The sequence below is a fragment of the Ricinus communis genome, chromosome 3 (genome assembly GCF_019578655.1).
Source record: "Ricinus communis isolate WT05 ecotype wild-type chromosome 3, ASM1957865v1, whole genome shotgun sequence".
Classification (NCBI taxonomy): domain Eukaryota; kingdom Viridiplantae; phylum Streptophyta; class Magnoliopsida; order Malpighiales; family Euphorbiaceae; genus Ricinus; species Ricinus communis.
The window spans coordinates 21438553-21459697 of record NC_063258.1 but is presented as its reverse complement, the minus strand read 5'-3'; the positions used below and the strand labels follow the sequence as shown (position 1 = coordinate 21459697).

Sequence of the window (21145 nt, the reverse complement as noted above, 5' to 3'; positions counted from 1 at the left end):
ATTCAACAAGAATTCAAGAATTCAAGCAAATATGCAAAGGAAACAACTACTATAATTTTAATCAAAATTTGAATCCCTAAAACACACCTTAAAGGGCGTTTTTATAGCCATCTAACATAAGAAACCCTAGTAAAACTATTAAACCTAGCCGTCACATAAGAAAAATAGGAAATAACATTATTTTGAACTTAAATAAGAGATTTCAGCCCAAATATTAGCCCACATTAGTCTTCATGTACTTGGACTTGCAAAACATTAAATAAAGCCCATTTTCAGTTGTGTCTTTACTTGAGCCTATCCTAGCATGACCAATTGAGCTTCCTTGACTAGCCCAATCTTGCATATAGCCAATTAAGGCTTCTTGTAGCTTCTTGGACCTTGACCTTGTAATTGGACCTTGTAGCATGCTCAATGGATCCTTAGCTTTATCTTTGGTGTTCTTGTTGTCCTCTCCATCAAGTTCATCTTTAAGCTTGGCCATGTCCATATCAACAACCACCCACTCAAAAACTTCAAAACTACAATTCTAAAGAGGAAAAAAGAACTAAAAAGGCACTCTTGAACAAAGAACCTAAAAGACAAACAATAAATATGCATTCTAATCAGAAAAGAGAGACGAGAGAGAGAGTAAATGTATTTCATGCTCTCGGAGTTTAGTAAATGTATTTCAGCTTTTTAAATATTAAGATCCATTGAGCCAAGAAATTAATCTTAGGGTGATTTGGACCCGGCCAACAAATTCAAGGGGCAAATTGCTACTTAAACCGTATAAGAATCAAAGTCAGCTACCTCTTTTAATTAAATCATTTAACTGGTTTGACTTACAGGAAGAAGAAACAAAAAGAGATACTTCTTCCATCATACTAACTAATAGATTAGTTCTAATTATACAATAATTTTTTATCTTAAAAAATAATATGTTAATTATATTTTTAAAATTAATTTTACATTTAATTGATAAATTAAGAAATGAGAATTTTAATAAATATATATATATATATATTATTGACACATAAATATTATACTAATATATAATTTTTATATTTATTCTATGTTTAATATATAGACAACTGAAAACCGAATTAAATTTCTGTTCGGTTTGGCTTTTTGATTCAAATAGGATAGTGCATACCCCTAGTAATTACCCTCTTTCTTATCTTTACAGATTTTATAAAGTGCTAATACATATGATTGCTTGGTTTTGGGATTTATGCTTGGTTCATCCTAATTCTTTTTTCTTGTCTTCTTTCGTGAATGTGATTATCCATTTTTTCTTTATAGATCTTGATTAAATGCTAATGAATTTAATTGCTTGGTTTGATTTTTTATCTTTTAGAAATTAATGCCTTTAGTGATTGGTGATTTGAGTTCCTTTTACCACAAAAGGACTTCCAATTGGTTTTAATATGCTTGAAAAATTCTTTGAGTCCATTCCTTCTACTACTATTGAAGAGATTAACTTTCTTCTTTCTATTTTGTTAATAATTTCCTTAATTATATATATATTCTTGCTGATAATGTAAAATAGTTGCAATAAGAAAAAAAGAGAAGTGTATGTATTATTTAAGAATTTAAAAACTAAGAAGGTAAGGATAATATAAAATGAAAGAATGGGAAGGGGAGACAAAGAGAAAAATTTGGTCATTTTTCTAGACATTAAGACCTAAACTCTATATCATGCTCCCTATTTTTTTTCTTTTTTGCTTTGTTGTTACTGTTTTAGTTTTAGTTATTATAATGATAGTAGACACTCATTATCTACTTATAATATACTCAAAAAATACTATATACTTTTAACTGCATTTTCTATTGTAATTCTAGTATTATTCTTATGTTTGCTTATATAGCTTAGCGAATTCTAATTATTGGTTAAAAATTAGAGCAAAAAGTTCAATTTTTTTCTTCTCTATTCATGTGATATGATTATATTAGATCATGTTAATCATGCATAGGAAAAATAAAATTTTGGATTCTAAAGAAGCAAAACATACATCTTATTAGATTTTTTTTTTTATTAAATCTTTTCTTAGTTTCTTTTTGCTTTTACTAGTTTTACATATGTACGGTTCTTTTTTATGGCGAAATATCAGCTTGTGTAACTTTCTTTTTTTAAACAAAACCTTATTAACATCGTAAGAGGCTTAAGATTATGTTATTCTCTTATGAAAAATTCAAGGAAAATGAAGATTTTTGATAGTGAGTATAAATCATGTGGCAAGCTTAACGAAATGGATAAAACAAAAAAGATTTGAAGGAGAACTTGATGTGATCGTCATATGGTTTTTTTTTATTGACACATTGTAAATGATGAATAAGTAGTTCTATGATATTATTAATAGGTATAATGATAGAACTATTCACTTTGATACTAAGTATTATTGTTTCATAGATGTGTTTTCAGTTATAAATTTTATTTATTTGGATTTGTTATGAATAAATTATTATTGCTTCAGTTTAAGTGTATAAGTGTTAGTCTTTTGCCATCAAAGGAATTTTGTATACTCATATATACTTATAATATACTTTAATGATACCCTTTGTATACTCGAAATAAACTTAGTATAAACTATATACTCAAAATATATACTTAGAATGTTTATTACATCAAAATTTACATATCTCATGTTTTCTTTTCAATATCTATTGTGGTGAAGAGAAGTAGGAATTATGTCCATATAAATTCTTAAAGAAATATAAAAGATGGTTTTAAAATTTGAATGGAGAAGACTCAGTAATAATTAGAGTATCACATGCCTGAAATAAACTCATTATATACTTACTATACATTTTTTACTGTATTCATACAAGTCAATAATAACAATAGTTTAAAAAAAAAACTGATTCTTTCAACACATGCATTTTGTCAAATATCTAAACTACAATATTTGATTCAACAAAAAACCAATTATATTTCCCTAATTTAATATTTTATTTGGTAATTTTGAAATAAATATAATGAGAAAAATTTAGTAAGAATCATAGTATCATATATCTGAAATATACTCTCTGCATACTTAGTATATATTGTTTTCTATATATCTTAAAGTTTTATTGGCAAAATTACACATCTTATGGGATAGCATATGACTCATAAATAAAAGAAAAAATAGAAATAATTTTTATTCTTAATTTTCTAATTCGTTTAACATTTTCCTAGAATAAAAATAATTCAGCAAAAGTTTAAGCTAATTAATTTATATTTTCTAATAAAGCTCATTCAATAAATAATAAATAATAATATTATTGTCTGTCTCATTTCTTGTAGTTTCATATACTAAAAATATGACAAATAATGAGTGTAAATAAAAAGAAAAGCTTTTCAATACCTTAAAATAAAAAAGAAAGAAAGTTCACTAACAGCCAAAAAAGAAAATAGTAATTATCCCAAACTTTAACCCTATATTAAACTCCATTTCTCATTTCTTGCATTTTCACACAGCAACCAAGGATGTGATATAATGATATCTATAAGAGCAAATAAAAGGAAAGATCACCAAAAACTAAAAAAGAAAAAAGAAAAAAAAAGCCTACTAAAATATTGACACTTTAAAAGATAATAGTTATTATCCCAAACTTTAACCCACTGTTACTTGAAAGAAACATGTTAAATCACTCTTTCTTTCTTGTGCTCTAGCTATCTCCTTCTCTTCCTCAATATCTACTGAATGGAGCTCGATAGAAAGTTGAGGAAGAATTTCCTTACCTTTCAAGTCTTCTTTTAAAGATCTATAAAAATTCATCAGATCTTTAAAAACGTTGATTGAATAAAATTCAGCGAGTAAATAAAATGTTGGTTTCAATAGTTGAAGAAGATGATGTAGTTAGCCACAATGTGTAAAGAAGGTAATAATAGAAAAGAAACGAATAGTTTGGCGTGAATTAGAAGAATGCAAAAGAGAGATTACTGTAAAGAAGGTAATAATGAGTATGAAATGTAATAAGGTAGCATTAGAAGATGGAGGCAATTTGGAGAAAGCTAAGAACACGCGTCTTTTTATAAATTAAGTGTATAAAAGTTAAATTCTTATTTTTAGAGTAATTTTGTAAGATTTTGAAGATAGAAGTAAAGAATTTAATTAGGTTAGTTTTTTTTAGGTATTTGTATAAGATTTTTTTTTTTTTTGAATAAGCTTCTTGATATCTTATCTTAATGGCCTTAAAAACTACTTTAGTATCGAAACGAGTCATATCTATAGTTGTCCAGGACACATGCATTGCATTTTATAGATTTGGGTTACTGCTAATCAGCCTACTCCAAAAATTCAGCCCAGGTAATCGCAACATGAATAGGAATGTCATTGGTGATTATCATAAGATAGTAGGATTAATTATTGATACCCTCTTGAGATTTAGATAAATTTACAAGTCTAATTTTACTTTTTTAAAAATAAATTAATTGATAAAAAAGTTTAATTTAGTCTTTTTACTTTAGAGGTAAATACTATTTGCCCCCTGTGTATTTTCATATTATACTAATTACCCCATATAATGTTTAGACAATATTTATAATTTTATACTAAAAACTCATTCCGTCACAATTTTTGTTAAATAATGGATTAAATATTATTTACCTTTTGTAGTTAGGCCTAATATATGAGTCGGTCCCTGCATTTTTTCTATTACATTAAAATTCTTTTGAGTTTTAATAAAACTAACTAATACCCCATTTTGTGTTAATTGAATGATTAAACTGGTAATTTAAGATTACAATTTGATCCTTAAACTTATTATCAAATATCAAACTCGTTCAAAATTAATTTCATTTTCATTGTCTAATTTTTAAACAAAAATCAATTTTAGCATATATATAAAAAGTTAACCAGTGTTCTTTAATTACTCTAATTTTTAGCATAATTAAATTCTAGTAAAATCTAAATATCTTAAAAGTACTTATATAAATTAAAATATTAAAAATTCATATAATTTAACTTTAAATTGTTAAAATAAAATAGATATTACTCTTATTACTGGTTACAGTAGAATTGTAACTTTAATAAAAAGTTTGATGGTCAAATTATAATTTTTATCGATTTAGTTCCTTTATTGCATTGACTTTCAAAATGCAAAGGGATTTTAGTGCAATAAATACAATATAGGAGGTAATTTGTATATTAAACAAACAATCATGGGGCAAATAGTATAAAGCTAAACCTAATTAATAATTTTCTAATAGAAATTTTAATTTTTAGTATAAAATTATAGAATTGAATGATAAAAAATATATATTTTAAATATTATGAGGTAACTAGTATAATATGGAAAAACATAGGGGGAAAATAGTAATTACTCCTTTACTTTATTATAAGTTTAATTTGATCTAATAAAAAGTTCTATTTAGCCTCTAAATTTATTAGAAAGTATCAAATTCGTTTGAAATATATAAATTAATATTTTTTAATTGTTCTAATCTCTTAATATGATTTTTTTTAAACTTTTATTTTAAATTATAATTAAGAATTATATCTCCAACCTATTTAGATTTGGAAAAAGGTGCATTTTTTGCTTTAACATTAGGTGTGAAGAGTGTATTAACCTTTAAACTATTTTTAGGTGCAAATAAACCTTTAAAGTGTCCAAAAAATTGTAATTTAAAATACAGTTAAATTTTATTGATGTGGCAATTATTTTTATTATAATAAAAAATGGACTTATCACAACTGATGTGTCAATAAAAAATTGGCTAACAATATCTATTAATACATTATAAAATAAAAATAAATAATTTTAATTAAAAATAAAAAAGCTAAATATATATTTACATTCCTGAACTTGTATCAATTAGTTAGTTTAACACTTTAACTTTCGATGTGCAATCCGATTCATTCATGTAACCTATACCTTAGAGTGTTGTCATCCTAGAAGCCTGCCATAAGCTACTCCTTGTCCAAGCATCCTATCCTCGCCCTGGCATCCACTTTCGCCCTTATCGAATCGCTTCTCTAGGCCAAGCTGTCACATATTTTATTCACAAAAAAAATACTATATGCCTATAAATAAAAGTGCGTCAAATCACAAAGTACGTATTTATACTTTCTCCTAATTGTTATAGCCACTATTTTTGTGTGTGTTGTTAAAACCAATTAAAAAAAGTCATACAAGAGCAGCAAAAATACGAAAAATAACTCCCACAAATAAAAAGAACTAGTCTAAATTAGAGAAGAAACAGTTGTCTATGCATCTAAATAAAAGGATATAATAATAATCAATCTTTAACAGTAATAATAATATAAAGAGTGTTTTATGCTAAGAAATAAGTAGAGTTGTATATATACTTCTTAATGATATATAATTTTAATGGCCTTAAAAACTACATGAGTATCCAAATGGGCCATACCTATAGCTGTTCAGGTTATGCATTACACCCTATATGTTTGGGGTACTACTAATCAGCCTGCTCCAAAAACTCAGTCCAGGTAATCGTAACATGAATAGGAATATCATTGGTGATTATCATAAAATAGCTATAAAAAGATATTTACGTCCCTAAACTTGTATCGATTAGTCAATTTAACACTTTAACTTTCGATTTAATCTAACATACACACCAATTTTTGTTTTGGTAATATCTGAACACCTTTATTTTTTTGGTAATACACATGAATATATATACATGAATTTATTTTGGTAATATTTGCCTTTAATGCAGTATATGTGGAGGTATTGAATAAAGATACATATCAAAAAGTGTTAAAGTGTCACAAAAAGAGCAAGTTCGAGTGTCTATTAGCTTTTAAATTGAAAGTTAGAGTGTTTTTAACTGATTAAATTACCAAAGTTCAAGGTATAATTATGCATTTAGCCAAAATAAAATAAAAATAATATGCATAATACATTAAATAGTAAAAAAATAATTTTTATTAAAATAAATTAAAAAAATACAATTACTTTTTCTAGTCTTACCGAACCTCCACCATCATTGCTTATTGTTACCACTACCACTTACCACCACCATCGCGGATCTAATAAAGAAACTTAGTTTAAGGCCATTCATATTCATTGATCTCAATAGAGAGCCCCATGAAACACTAATCTAACTAATGAGAACAGTTGATCACCTATGTATCTGATATAAATTAGTTTAAGGCCATTTATGTAATAGGACTAGTACTCATATTCAATATTCTTGTTTTCTAAACTTTGATTTGCAATTCTTTAGTGCTTTTTTCTTTGTTACTTTCTACTATAATTGCAGTAAAAAGATTATCAAGAACTCATCCTCCCAAAACCTACTAGCTTGAATTTAAACGATGAAAGATAAAGTACAACAAGAAAATTTCTTTGTTGTTTTGGGTCATATTTGACCCTTTATGACCACTTATTATAAGCTCTCTTAGCATGGATGTACAAAGAAGTATAACTGCTTTTTGAGAGGTGGTCATTTCTTTCTTGCTTCTCTCTTTTCCAACATAGAAAAATCAAGATTTTGGTTTCTCTTGAGCTCTTTTTTATGTACAAGTCAAGCATGAATCTTCATAAAGATTTGCTTTCAGGAATTAAATATCATATATATATACATATGTGTGTGTGTGTGCATTGCATTTGGCTGCAACTTTTTATAGTATAAATAACCTTTCCTTCGACTCAAAAAAGAAAAATATAGTGTCCAACTAAGTTATACTTGATATTCAATGAGGAGGTCTTAAAACAAGATTCAATTTTTGAACACTTAGAAAATGTATGATTGGTTAAAATCTAATATCCTTTTTCATCATTGAATTGTTGCAATCGAAATAGAACTATACTAATTTAACGGAGTAAACACATGCTTCTGAGACTAGTTCCATATAAAGAATGTAGCAAAATTATAAAGTGTATATCAAATAATACAAGCAATTTCATTTTTGAGATTTATTCTTCTTATATTTAAATGGGACAGGGAAAGAAAGAAGAAGAAGAGGGAAAAAGAGAATTAATGGTGATAATTATTTTGTTAATCTAATAGACTCACTATTAGCCACATCATCTTTAAGTAATTGTGATAATTATTTTATTATGTCGAAGAACTTAAATTATAGGTTTTTGATAATTTAAGAGTTTATTTACTTTTAAAAATAGTTTAAGGGCTAATCCGCTATCGCATTAAACATTAGGGCCAAAAGTATAGCTTTTCCCTTTAGTTTTAATGAGAAGAATTAGTTTTTTTTTTGTTATCTTTTATCTTAAATAGTTGAAAGCCTCAGTTTATTTTTATTATTTTCATACACAACTAATTATGTATATTAATTCAACTTTGAATTAATTTTTTATCTTTGAATTGAATTGTATATATTATTTTCATTATAGTAATAAATAATTGAATGAGCTACCTATGATTTTTCTAACAAATCAATAAATAAAAAAAGATATATTTATGATTTTTTTCTATAAAAGAATTCAAGGAAATTAGAAAAATTTACAAAAATTAATTATTTTAGAAAAGTTTAATACTTGATAATAAGTTTAAGAACTGAATTTAACTTTCCATTATATTAAATTAAAGTTATAATAAATATAAGGACCAAATTAAGCTCTTTGACTGATAAGAAAAAAATGACAAAAAGAGTTAATAATTAACGAGAGCAACTATTATGGAGGCAGTATTGTACTTCTTAAAAAGTAAAATTGGACTTATAAATTTGTCCAGATTTTAGTAAAATAATAGTAATTAACTCATATTTATATTCAAATGTATTAATATTTAGATATATTCTTTTGATAGAATAATGTTATTATTAATAATTAATATAAAATTAATAAAATTGAGCAATGCAATTGTATTAATTAGTAAAATATATATTCTAAAAATATAAGAGAACCTAGAGTATTAAGGATAATGTAAATTATTTTACCAAATTTTAGAAAATATGATTATATTATAATGCTAAAAAGTTACTTTGAATTACAAATATATAAAAAAAAACTTGAACTTAAGACTTTGCTGAAATTAGTATATGCAACTAATTCTTTTATTTTATTTTCTTATGTAAGAACTTAAATGGAATTACATGCCATCTATTACATGTAACAATTGCTATCATATGTTTTCTTTTTAATACATTGTAAAGGTAATTCCAAAAATAATACAATCTAAGTTTCAATAAATAAATGATGAAACTCGTTAGCTTATCTATTGATAAGATAATACAATTTTTTTTAAACGATGTTAAATCTTAAAATTTATTTAGGAATCGCAGTTGGATCGATATTTCTAGGTACCTGACTCGATTGGACTGTTATGTAACATGTTCGAGTAATTTATACGTGTCGGTTTGAATATGAACGCTCAAATACTTACTCCGAACACGATTATTAAAATAGATACAGGTATATAGTATTCAAACATGGTATCTGATACTCGGTTAAATGATATACATATATATCGTGTATGAAATAAAAGAATTAAAAATAAAATTATAAGATTTTATTTAAAATTACGTATAATTTTGTACTTTTTATTAATATACTTAGAATTTGATTATTGTAAATGAGTACTTATTTAATTTTTTGAATATTTATATAAAAAGATATTTAACGGGCAAAATATCTGATATCCATTTAAATATTCAAAAAATTATTTTATAGCTATATATATTAAATGAGTTTTTAAGGAGTCCAAATAGTATATATGTATGTATTTTTATTCGAATTTAGACAAATTTAAATATAAAAAATAATAATTTTTTAAATGAATTTAAAACAGATTTAGATATATATATTTTTAATCGAATTTGGATTTAAATTTTCTTAAATAGATGAAATATCTGTGATCACTCTTAACCTTGTTGGATTTAAAAAAAAAAGATTATTGAATTAGCTTGCAAAGAAAAGAGAAAAAAGAAAACGTTGTAGAGGGCATATGTGCAAAATTTCTGAACAGAAATTAATTAACCTCGGCGATTAAACACAAGTGATGTGCGTAAAATACACACATCTAAATGGAGTTTTTAAGATTGATTTTATGGACATTTGGATGTGAATTGGTCTCAACACTCACCTTATACATATATTTGTGTGCATTAGGTCCAAAAGAGGTTAAAGGATGAAAAAGGAAAGAATTGGACCATAAGTGGACATCAAAGCTGCCGAAACGAGCTAAGTACGAGCATGAGGAAGCTGAACAGGGCCGTGTTGATCTCAACACTGGCCGTGTTCTCAACACGGTCACAAACATGGGCTGTGTTACCAACACGGGGACAAACACGGCCGTGTTAGACATCAAAGAAGAAGTAGATTCTAGGGAGCACGGCCACAGAGAGTAACACGGCCAGGAACACCATCCCGTGTTGAGAACACGGCCAGGAACACGGCCGTGTTGGAGGCAACAGGGGGTATTAATTAAAAGAACGAAAAGAAGAGAAGAGGAGGAGGCTAGGGTTAGAACGTCCCAAACCCTAATTTTTCTTTCTTTAAGGGTTTTCTGAGTTGAAACTAAGAGAAAATGAGACTTGGATCAAGGTTTCAATCAGATTTCCTTGAAGGATCAAAGATTGGGCAAGGTTCATTGATTGATTTTCTATTCGAGCAAGAGGAATAAGAATCGATTCAATTGGAGCAAAAGGATTTGGGGCTGTTTACTCTCATCCAAGGGTGTAATCGGGTTTTCTCTACCTTTGCTTATTGTTGTAATTGAATTCTTGTATATTTTGAGAATGAACATGATTAGCTAGATTGATTTAATCCATTGGGATTTCTTTACTATGTTGGCTTGATATTATATTGTTGGATTGTTCGAGTTGGTTTTGTATTCTTCTTGTTTTCAGTATTAATAAAATAATGCATTATTCATGAGACGTTGTGAATTGTGATGTTTAGATTGCTTTATGAGATTGAGAAATCCGTTTGGCAATTGGAATTTTGAATAGCAAGAACTGGTTAATAATCGCTTAGAGATAAGGATAATTAACTAGCCGGATTAAGAATTAACAAAGCTTAATAGAGGCGGATTAAAGCTTAATGCTAATTTAAGAATCAATCGTTAGGAAGAGATTCCAACTTTAGGTTATTAGGTTTAGGAATTCGGTTATCTCGAGAGAAACCGAATTGATTAAATAGATCCACGGGTAGCATAATTAGACTCACCGATCCTTTATCTTTTGTTCGGATGCCAACTAGTTTAGATTCCCTTTGGGTTTTTCTTCTTGTCTTGATTATTTCGTTTATCAATCACTCTTTCATCTCCCTTAGGACTTAGCTTGTAGTTAATAGTTAGTTTAGAATTTATTCATCATCCATTTTAGGTTAATATAACAAAGAACAAAGGAGTAACTCTGGGCTTTCGCTTTCCCGAGGAATACAACCTTGATACTCGCCATTAGTGCTAGACTGCATCGATAGGTACACTGCCTTAGATTGTAGCTAACACGAGTAGCAACCCATCAGCAAGCAATCGCATTAGAAGAAAATGCCAATCGCTAATAAAAAGTAAATCAAATTAGAAGAAAAAAAGAAGAAGAAACTAGCCGTTGGGGCTCACAAATTCAAATGGTATATATATTGGGTCACAACACAAGTTGTCCATTTTTCTTCATAGAAAGACAAACAAATCTCTTCTTCTTCCTCCTCAATTCTCTCTATTTCTCTCTCTAAACGCTCCTCCCTCTTTCTCTCTCTCAATGCTCCTCTTTCTCTCTCTTTCTCTGATTCTGTTTGAAAAGCTTGCTGTGCATAGATCTGCATTGTACTTATCTTGAGAATTCTGTGAGTATTGTTTTTATTTGTTGAATTTATTTCCTTAAAATCGAAGCTTTAAATGGTTACAAATTGAAGGAAATGTTGTGTTTCATGATCTTTTCCTTCATGTAAATTGGATACGATTATTTTAGAAATGGCAGGTTATACTTACCAAATGACTTGTCTCTCTATTACTAACTTTCCTTTCGCTTTTCCTTTACAAACTTTTGGTGCTGTTTTGTTATATTAGATGCTATTTTCTTTCTTTTTCTTCTTAGATTTTCTTGCGATTGAATTAATTTCTTTATTTAAGACGAGTGTATCGATTGCTTAATCTGGATCTGTTGCTACTGCTTATCAAAATTGTAAATTATTATGATAATTAGACAATAAAGGAGGCTTTTTATTGGTGGAAAATGTAAATCACTTGATTTTGTAGTTTCCTTTTGTAACTTCACTAACCGATCTTTGAGTACTGGCCTGAGTGCAGACCCCGCAGAGAGACTTTACGATTAAGAATTTTTTATTAGAGATTTATAATGAAAATGTCAGGAACCTGCTGAACACAGAATCAGGTCGAAATCTCAAGCTACTAGATGATTTTCTTCCTTTCTTTCTTTTTTTCTGAATGAGTAGATTTTCTAATAGGTGTTCTCTTGACTATATTTTATGGTTCTCATATGCAGAAAGGTGCTGTGGTCGAGAAGTTGGTAGAAGAAACAACAACCAATGATCAGCATTTGAGGCATCTTATAAGTATGTGTGACTAGTGAAGAACTGTATCTTTGCGTTGGCCTTTCTGAAATCATCCATGATTTTCAGAATTTTGTAGACCTTGCTGGAAGTGAAAGAGCTTCACAGACACATGCAGATGGGGCGAGGCTCAGAGAAGGCGATCATATCAATCTTAATTTGATAACTCTCACAACTGTGATAAGAAAGCTCAGGTCAGACTTGAATATTAGCATACTTTTTTATTGTCAAGTTTTATCTCACATCTTTCTTTTTTCTCCAACTTTTACATGTAGAATATATCCTTCGTCGTACGATACTTGCATGTTGTAATGGATTCTAAGATAACACCTAAGTGCTACTGTCAGAGCCATCTAAGCAAGTTCAATAAGTACTTGCGAAAAGAAGCGGTCATATACCCCACCGGGACTCCAGCTTCCCGACAAGTTTTGGAAAATGAGATTGAAAACAGAGAACTAGAAAATGAAGACTTCATTTCATATCAGGCGAGACACAGCCAGAGTCTATGAAAGATACTTCTACAATATGTGGAGACGTTTAATCAAAGGAAGGAACTCCAGGCTATCGTCATTCTATTTCAGGTAATATGAAGAAAATGCAGAAGATGGTTGAGAATGCAGCAGAGGTGACTGTGAGAAGCATAAGAGCTTATGTGACATAATTGAAGGAACATGTTGCCAAACTGCAATACCAAAAGCAGCTACTTGTTTGCTAGGTATAGTATTTGCACTACCAACAGACCCTGGATTATAGGGTGGAATCCAATTTCAAACCTTCTACATTGTGACAATTGCATTTTTCATTTGTAAGTATTTCCTATTTCTGTACAAGTAAATGAATTTTAGAGGTTTTTGCTCAAATTATGGTGTGACCAATGCGCATGAAGGGAGAGGGTCTCGATATGGCAATCTTAATATTTTAATAACAAAAGAATTGATTTATCTTGTTTCCATGTGATATATTATTTCCTCTGTTGATTGGTTGATCTTCCACTTGTGAAGTGTAAAATACCAAACATTTTTAATTGATGTTTTCCTTTTCTCCTTTCCTACCAAGAATACCAATAATGTTAGTAAACTTTACAAATTTCTACTAGTGTGACTCTGCAATAAAAACTGAGTTATTAAGTACTTGTAATACTTTTGTGTTTTATGTTAAGTCTTTTAACCTTCTGCATTATTCCTTTATCATTTGTATTATCCATTATAATTAGATAAATTGGCTACTTTCTGGGCATTGTAGAAGAAAAACTGCTACTTCAGGATTCATACCCACCGGTAATATGATGTTTCTTTCCCAGCATTTTCTCTATTTCAAACTTATCATCTTTACTTTTTCTTTTTATATTCCTTAATAAGTTCAAATTATATTAGTGTATTATAATTATCTGTAGTCTGAATTGAAACAAATATATGAGTAGTAATTAAGAGCCCCATTAGAACCTAATAAAATTTATTAAAGAAAATAAATGGATTTTAAGTGAAAATAATTAAAATTTCCATTACAATAGTCATAATATTGTTTGAGGCATATATTTGTGATATAGTAATCGAGTGTAACACTTTATCTTTTTGGTTTAGCTTTTTTTGTCAGTGGAAGTATTAAATTAAATAGTTTATTAATTTATTCTTGATTGTGCTACAATCCAAATGCAAGTTTATTTTCTGTTATCTCTTTTCCAATAGTTTGAATATTGTTTTATAGTTGTTCTTAATTCACTTTTAAATTATTTTATTTTATAATTTATTTATTTATTTGCATTTTTATTTGTTAATATGTCCTTTACTAACCTAAATTTTTTCATAATGACAGATTCTACTTATCTAGTTTAGAGATCCTAAGCGATCTTCTTTGGACTTTTAGGATTAGTTTAGTTAATTTCTTATTTGATTATTTTGCGGCTTTTAAGCCATGGTTGAAATTAATTTCTCTTAATCGTCCCGATCTCCTTAATCCCTTTCTAGATTTCTTTTTTCTCCTCCCCACTTCCATGTATGTTTTATTTTATTGTTTTTAGGTTTTCACCACACATGTCTATAAAAGAACTAAAATTAACTTAGAATTTATGAGTGATCACCCACATGCCTAACATAAGATGAACAAAGCTTACCAATGTAAGCTTCGTACGCTAACATGCTAAGATAAAATATGAATTCGGCACCTAGATTTAGGTAATAAAATTGTACTCTAACTTGGTCACCTTCCATGTAAAAGTTTTGAGTGCAACTTATAGGGCTAGTTAGGGGTACCAAATTAGGTTAGAATTATTTGCTCACATCACATAGTAAACTAGATAAAAAAAATCCATGCTTTAAAATAAATAGAATTGACTAGATTAATGTAATTTGATTAAGCTAGAAAACGATTCGTTTACTTTAGTGGAATCTAGGTGAGCCTAGACAGATAGGGATGCCTTCTCAAACTTTCTCTGTGATATTAAAGAGAGGAATATTAGGCTCTTCGCAAGGTTATGTATCCTTACTCTTTTATTTATGTCGATATTTTTGGTTGGCGATCCCACTTTTTCGATGATAACATGATAATTGTGGTTTTCTAGGTTCTTTAGAGCGAACGATTCATTTTGCAACGAGCCTAGTAAGAAGAGTGGTTTCTCAACACAGTGATGTGGTTTAAAATCACTTGGGGCCCAAGTTTAAAAAACTATTACACTTACATATTCCTACTATATGGCGAAGGGATTGGAAAATTTTTGAACTAACTAAAAAATACCCAGTATTAATTAGTAATTCATTTAATTAACTACTTTAATACTTTCTAATCTTAATCTAAAAATTCAATCCTACAATCCTATAAGAAAATATATATTCCTACTCCTACTAATGAATTAATTAATGATTACTCTATTTCAAACTCATACGATGATTAATCTTGATCCAGGCCGCGAGTGATTTACAACCTCGTCACTGTGTCAAGAAACTATTCTTCATACAAGGCCAATTTCAAAAAGAGTCGTTCGGTCTAGAGATCTAGAATAAAATGATCATGTAACCATAGAAAAAATTAGAATCACCACTCGAAATGTCAGTACAAATAGGAGAGCGAGGATGATGACTTTGTTGATATGCCTATTCTTCGCTAAAGAAAGCAGAGTACTTGAAGCCTTTTCATATTAAAAATGGATCCAATCAAACTAGGAGCTTCTTCCTATCATTCCAGAACCGAGTAGGCCTTTATTGATCAAGATTAACTAAGATCTAACCTTCATGTTAAAAATGCATCTTGATAAAACCAACAAATAATTTTCCAGTAGTTCTCACATTTTTTAGGTTGATTTTGCACAGGGGAAGGTTATGGAGAAACCTAGAAAAGGCGCCTTAAGAAATACAATTGATTGATAAGCGTGTCAGCCAGCCATTCCACAAAAAAATAAGAGAAAATTGAAAATAAACTAAGGACCAACACCTATTTCTTTTAATCTTTGAGAGAGTCAAACAAGATAATAGAAGTAATTTAATTTATTTTCTAAACTAAAAACTCGTTCTCTAACTTCTAAATTTTTTCGAGATGACTCTTCATCATCAACCCAGATACGTTACAAAAGGAAAAGAGTCTACCAACTAGAATCTTCTTCGAGTGAAACATCTGCAAATTAGGAGGTTGAAGGGTCTTCTCTGAGCACTGAAGATTCTTCATTCTCTGAATAATTGCACCACAGCCACCCACTCAAAAACTTCAGAATTACAATTCTAAACAGGAAAAAGGAAATAAAAAGGCACTCTTGAACAAACAACCTAAAAGACAAACAATAAATATGCATTCCACTTAGAAAAGAGAGACGAGAGAGAGAGAGAGTAAATGTATTTCATGCTCTCGGAGTTTAGTGAGAAAGACTTGCCATATGGAATCTTAATCTTGTGCTTATTATTTTCCTTTTTTCCCTCTTTTTTAACAATATTTAATTAATCATATAAACGTTTTCACCTTATTAATAAAATGGTTTATATTGGATATAGTTTAGTGCTAATTTTTTTGGTATTTTGGTTCTAATATCTTATTAGGATTAGTTTTTTTTGTTAAAATAGTAAAAATTGAAATATGCACATGACTAGTGTTTTTACCATTATAGGAAAATATATATTATTTCCATGTAATTTCAATAGTTAACTAATAAAAGAAGGGGTGAATTGCACGGACAGTTCTTCAACTTTAGGGCTAGTATCATTAAAAGTTCCTAAATCTTAATTTGTATCACTAAACCTCTTAGACTTTAATTGGAGTATCATTGCCATCCAACTTTATTAAGACTGATAAACGAAAATTTTTCCTTGTTGAAGCTTAATCAGATCCATGTACCCAAAATCTCCATCATATTCATGCAACCACCATTCTCTATCCCATCACCTTGATCAGATGGCTAAGAGATCTCTTCATGTTCCTTCTTTTTTCTCAACATCTTCTTCTCTGTCTAATTTCAAAATAGCCCAAGAAGAAGAAGATGAAAATTGAAGAATAATTCATAGCAAGAAGATCTTCTTGCTCTGTTTCTTGTCAGATCTCTCGATAAAAATGCAAACCCCAAAAGAAATATTTTATTTTCTTTCACGTATTATTTAAATTTACGAATCAAATTTTTTATTGTTAAATTTATGATTTGCATTTTTATCAAAAATTTGAACCATCTCATCAAGTGATTATGATTAATTATATTTATATGTGAAAAAAGATCACCAAAGCATGAAAGAAAAAAATTAAAGAAACAAAAAGGTAGAAGAAATTATAAAAGAAAAAAATGTACAAAATTTCTGAACAGAAATTAATTAACCTCAAAGAATAATTAACCTCACATAATAAAGATTCGCATTTTCATAACTTTGACAAAAGACCCACTCCACTGCATTGGCGAATAAATGCAAGCAACCGCATTAGAAGAATATGCCAATGGCTAATAAAAAGTAATTCAAATTAGAAGAAAAAAATAAGAAGAAACTAGCCGTTGGGGCTCACAAATTCAAATGGTATATATATTGGGTCACAACACAAGTTGTCCATTTTTCTTCATAGAAAGACAAACAAATCTCTTCTTCTTCCTCCTCAATTCTCTCTCTAAACGATCCTCCCTCTTTCTCTCTCTCAATGCTCCTCTCTCTCTCTCTTTCTCTAATTCTATTTGAAAAGCTTGCTGTGCATAGATCTGCATTGTACTTATCTTGAGAGTTCCGTCAGTATTGTTTTTATTTGTTGAATTTATTTCCTTAAAATTGAAGCTTTAAATGGTTACAAATTGAAGGAAATGTTGTGTTTCATGATCTTTTCCTTTATGTAAATTGGATACGATTATTTTAGAAATGGCAGGTTATACTTACCAAATGATTTTTCTCTCTGTTACTAACTTTCCTTTTGCTTTTCCTTTACAAACTTTTGGTGCTGTTTTGTTATATTAGATGCTATTTTCTTTCTTTTCTTCTTAGATTTTCCTGCGATTGAATTAATTTCTTTATTTGAGATGAGTGTATCGATTGCTTAATCTGTATCTGTTTCTACTGCTTATCAAAATTGTAAATTATTATGATAATTAGACAACAAAGGAGGCTTTTTATTAGTGGAAAATGTAAATCACTTGATTTTGTAGTTTCCTTTTGTAACTTCACTAACCGATCTTTGAGTACTGGCCTGGGTGCAGACCCCGCAGAGAGACTTTACGATTAAGAATTTTTTATTAGAGATTTATAATGAAAATGTCAGGAACCTACTGAACACAGAATCAGGTCGAAATCTCAAGCTATTAGATGACTTTCTTCCTTTCTTTATTTTTTTCTGAATGAGTAGATTTTCTAATAGGTGTTCTCTTGACTATATTTTATGGTTCTCATATGCAAAAAGGTGTTGTGGTTGAGAAGTTAGTAGAAGAAACAACAACCAATGATCAGCATTTGAAGCAACTTATAAGTATGTGTGACTAGTGAAGAACTGTATCTTTGCATTGGCCTTTCTGAAATCACCCATGATTTTCAGAATTTTGTAGACCTTGCTGGAAGTGAAAAAGCTTCACAGACACATGCAAATGGGGCGAGGCTCAGAGAAGGCGATCATATCAATCTTAGTTTGATAACTCTCACAACTATGATAAGAAAGCTCAGGTCAGACTTGAATATTAGCATACTTTTTGATTGTCAAGTTTTATCTCATATCTTGCTTTTTTCTCCAACTTTTACATGTAGAATATATCCTTCGTCATACCGATAGTTGCATGTTGTAATGGATTCTAAGATAACACCTAAGTGCTACTGTCAGAGCCATCTAAGCAAGTTCAATAAGTACTTGTCCGATTCCTGTTGACTACATACTGAATTTCTTTTTTCCTTGCGGTGTTGCGAAAAGAAGCAGTCATATACCCTACGGGGACTCCAGCTTCCCGGCAAGTTTTGGAAAATGAGATTAAAAACAGAGCACCAGAAATTGAAGACTTCATTTCATATCCGGTGAGACCCAGCCAGAGTCTATGAAAGAGACTTCTACAATATGTGGAGATGTTTCATCAATAATTTAGAATGCCTTTGTGCAGGAAACCTCTCCTCTAGCATATGCACCCAAACCAATCTTTAGGCTCAAAAGTTACTTCCTTTTGCCCTTTGTTAGGTTGAGTAACATATTGCTCCGTCCTCTTCTCAATGTTTATCCACACCTTATCATGCAATTGCTTCACATATTTGGCCTTTCTTGCACCATCTAATTAACACGGCCCGGGCAAAGGAGATAAATCTAATCGAGTTAAAGGATTAAAACCATAAAGAATCTCAAAAGGTGAATACTTAGTAGTAGAATGCACACTTCTATTATAAGAAAATTCAACATCCATATAATATTCTTCCCAAGTTTTCAAGTTTTTCTTAATGATAGTATGCAAAAGAGTAGACAAAGTTCTATTAACCACTTCCGTTTGACCATCAGTTTGTGGATGATAAGTAGTAGAAAGAAATAGTTTAGTGCCTAACTTACACCACAAAGCCTTCAAATAACATTTCTATCACTCACAATAGTGTGAGGCATGCCATATAAACACAATATCTCCTTGAAAAACAAATCAGCTATATGTGATGCATCATTGGTTTGATGATGGAACAAAGTGTGCCATCTTAGAAAACCTATCAAAAACCATATATATTGAATCTTTACTACTCCTAGATCTAGGTAAACCAATGATACGAACTCGAACCGGATACGTTCAAACACCAAGATAAGTAATGGTGAGAAAATCAAACTGATAAACGCTCTCCCTATTTAAGAGGAAGCACCCTTACCAATAAGTTCGAATTTGTCGCCCCAAGATCTAACTTGAAAGTTTGCAATTGATTATGGAACTAACAAACTTAGCAATAGAACTACTAAGCCCTTTAGTTATAAATAGATGAAGAATGTTCAAACAACTCAAGAAACTAATAAAAAGTTAATTGATTGATCAAACATGTAGATGTGAAACTAAATCAAACAAGTTAATTTAATCTCAAGAAATTCAATAAGGAACACCTTAAGGAATAAGAGTTAACAACTCAAATTAAACTTCATTCAGAAATGTATATTGATCTTATGTCCTTTAGCCCGAAATACATAGCTCTATTTATAGAGTTTTGAAATGATTCTAACCCTAAAAAGGACTAAGAGATAAGCAATAAAGAATCAAACCCTAAAAGACTTCTAATGCGGCTGCCTCCTTCTCTAAGCATAAGTGGTGGCTGCCCTAGGGTTAGGTGAGACCTCCAATGCTTCTAGAAACCCTAATGTGTGGCCCAATGCTTCTAGAAACCCTAATGTGCGGCCCAATGCTTCTAGAAACCCTAGGAAAGCCTGTTGACTTTGATCCCTGATCTTTGACCTTGACCTTGTTCCATGACCAGAAGTTTAAGCTTCATTAATAGCAATTAATGTCACTATCTTCAAGGCGTTGTTATCTTCATTAAAAGCACCATCATTAGCCATCTTCAAAACATGCTCCAAGTAAGAATTTAAGGCTTGCTTGAACCTTTTACTCCTTGCTCGTGTCATCGGTCCTCCATAGGCTAGTGGATCCATGCTAGTTGACTTAGATGCATCTTTGGTTGCATCATTCCCCCCCTCTTTGAAAGGATTCGACCTCGAATCAACGCCTTCATCAAAATCAAAAGGAGACAAATCAGCAACATTAAAAGTAGCACTAACATTATACTCACCGGGTAAGTCAACTTTGTATGCATTATCGTTGATGCGCTCTATTACTTCAAATGGACCATCACCACGTGGCATCAACTTTGATTTTCTTTGATTGGGAAACCTTTCCTTCCTGAAGTGCACCCAAACCCAATCACCAACTTCAAATACCATCCTTTTCGCGGCCCTTATTGCGTTGTTTGGTGATTTGTTCATTGCGTCTTTCCAAATTTGCACGCACTTGCTCATGCAACTTCAACACAAATTCAGCCTTCTTTGCACCATCTAAATTCACTTGTTCACTCAAAGGTAAAGCAATCAAATCTAAAGGACTCAAAGGAATAAAGCCATAAACAATCTCAAATGGGCAAAATTGAGTAGAAGAATGCATACTACGATTATATGCAAATTCAACATGCGGCAAACAATTTTCCCATGTTCTCAAGTTTCGTTTAACCATGGTCCTAAGTAATTGTGACAAAGTTCTATTTACTACCTCAGTTTGACCATCGGTTTGGGGATGACATGTAGTAGAAAAAAGTAATTTAGTTCCCAGTTTACCCCATAAGGTCTTCCAAAATAGCTCAAAACTTGGTGTCCC

At 29.9% G+C, this 21145-nt stretch overlaps 1 long non-coding RNA gene across 3 annotated transcripts; it reads left to right on the top strand.

Moving 5' to 3' along the window:
* The first annotated feature begins 11379 nt into the window (after positions 1-11379).
* LOC107262233 lies at positions 11380-13341 on the top strand. 3 transcript variants are annotated; one of them, XR_007214975.1, is made up of 3 exons: positions 11395-11676; positions 12336-12596; positions 12678-13341. It is a non-coding gene; the product is annotated as an uncharacterized LOC107262233 (long non-coding RNA). The 3 variants fall into 3 exon arrangements; XR_007214973.1 differs by having other exon boundaries at positions 11380-11676; positions 12336-13341; XR_007214974.1 differs by lacking the exon at positions 11395-11676 and adding an exon at positions 11846-12224 and having other exon boundaries at positions 12336-13341.
* Positions 13342-21145: the final 7804 nt, after the last annotated feature.